Genomic DNA, 2,349 nt, shown 5'->3' with positions numbered 1-2,349 from the left:
GAGCGTACCTGTTAGAAATTTGATAACTTGCAAAAGTTGTCAGATAGTGCCGAATTTGTATTCGGAACATCTGTAATGACATAAGCATCGATCTGTATCGGATTGAGACCAGCGGATCGCATGATATGTCACAAATTTCAAATTTTGCCGGTCTGTAGGCTTTGATAACTAGGTCAAATCAGGCTCGCTACAATTACGCTGTGGAATTCCAGCGTATTTGCAGTTGACGGCTTGATAAATATCCCTCGAAGTGTGACGTGTAAGGGTTAAAACAAATAAGCACAATACATTAAATACATTAAAATAAAGTGTTACACTCATATATACACTATCTGATAAAAATTATTCATATAAATTTGAATTTTTTTTTATAAAAGTTGAAAGGTATATGGTATATGACAAGGTATTTGAATGAAAAGGGCTATATATATATATGTCTAAATATGTGTATATACATGTCTATATATTTGTTTATACAGTACATGTTTATTTATATAGGTATATATGTATATACATACATATATACACATATATAAACACTTTCCACTAAAATACATTAACCCCTTAACTACCGCGGACGTACTAGGTACGTCCGACAAAAAAGGCCCTTAAGTCCACGGACATACCTAGGATGTCCGCCGCGAATACGAGCACTGGAAGCATCCTGCAATACTGAGGCATCCTGCAATACTGCTCCTGACTGCCGCGCCGCTGAGTGATCACTTCCAGTGAGCGATGACTTCGAGGTTGCATGGCATGGCAGTGTAGCAGAGCACCGGAAGCCATCAGGCAGGCTTCGGATGCTCTGCCTGTGTGCTGTGTGCCTCAAGGGGTCGAGGCATTCAGTGAAGTAATAAATAATAATAAAAAAATTAAATTAAGACCCTATAGCTCCCCTCCCCCCAGCCCATGTGGCTTCCAAGATGGTGCTGCCTTTCTAAAGGAAGTGCATCATGGGGCTTCTGGGGGTGTCCCTGGCCTGCCTCACCATAGAGGCAGGCTGGGATCATCCAATCAGAGCATGCCCCTATAATAAAATGTATTATTTCAATAATTCCCATTTGTCTGGTCACATCATTATTAGTAAATATTGGCTCTGACCAGTGTGGATCTCTCTCTCCAGTGGCGACTCTAGGAACAATATATAGGGGGGGGCACATAAGATACCACAGTCAAAACGGGAGGGGTGAGGTTGGCGGGTCTCCAGCAAGGCTGAGTCCTGAGGCGTCCGGATCCAGGAAGAGCTCTTCAGCGAGGCCTAGTAAGCGGAGGACTTCTGGGGCCAGGAGGCCTGAAGCGGAGGCGGTGTCTGGATCCGGTAGAGTGACTGCGCGCAGTGATAACGTCACCGCGTGTCGGAGTACCGGGAGAAAAGAGGTCTTCGAGGAGCAGGTGACGGGTATGAGTGTGGCCTGGTGAGCGCGGAAAGTAATGTGGGAGTGTGACGGTAGAAAAGGGGGGTTTGAATTTGCACGGCAGGGGGGCCAATCTTTTACTTTTGGGGGTAGTGGTGGGCTTAGATTGTTAGGTTATTTAAAAAAAAAATAATAGTTAATTGTCACGGATACCAGACACCCGGCACATTAGTAATAATGAATTTTGGCGTTTAGTGGTTAGTATTATCTGAAGTATGGGCTTGTAGTTGTTTTTATTTGAGGTATTTAAGGGGTGATATAAATAAAAAAAAAAAGCATATGAGTATGTCAGGTTAGTATAGTGTTTGAATTTATTCATTGGGTAAAGAATTTTCCTGTGGTTGTTGTTCGCTATTTGCTGCTAGATGGTTATTTAATGGGATTATATTGGGTTATAAGGTTTATTTTTTCTGGGGTTCATTTGTTATTTTGTTTGATTAGGGTTGTCTTTAAAAAAAAAAAAAAAAAAAAAAGGTTTATAATGAAATATTCAATGGATTTGATTGCTTTTTTCTCCCTCTTCTTTCCTTCCTTCCTCCCCTTCTTCTTCCTCTCCCGCCCCCCCCCCTCTTCTTTAAAATTTTATTTAAAAAAAAAAAAATTGTCTTATCTTGTGGGTTGGGTGATGTTGGTGCTATTCTTTTTTGGGAGGACGTTTTTTTTTGTTAGTGTTAGGTTTGGATTGTATATTGGTTTATTGTGGTGGGGTGTGTTTTTAATGTCTTCAATATCTATACAGAAATTTTCCTGGAGAATCACGGTCATTCCAGTGTTGGGGAAGAGGCTCATAGAACTCAAAGGGACCAGGTTACGGAGCCGCTGCTGGAGTTGGAGGCTTGCAGCGACTTTGAAGAGGAGGAGTCTTTGGAACCTGTACGACCTGGACCTAATACGGCTGGCCAGGTAGGTGATGTGTCTGTCCTGGCGCAGCTAT

The sequence above is a fragment of the Bombina bombina genome, chromosome 2 (assembly GCF_027579735.1).
Source record: "Bombina bombina isolate aBomBom1 chromosome 2, aBomBom1.pri, whole genome shotgun sequence".
Classification (NCBI taxonomy): Eukaryota; Metazoa; Chordata; class Amphibia; order Anura; family Bombinatoridae; genus Bombina; species Bombina bombina.
The sequence above is the reverse complement of the archived record's forward strand: the minus strand, read 5'-3'. Positions refer to the sequence as shown.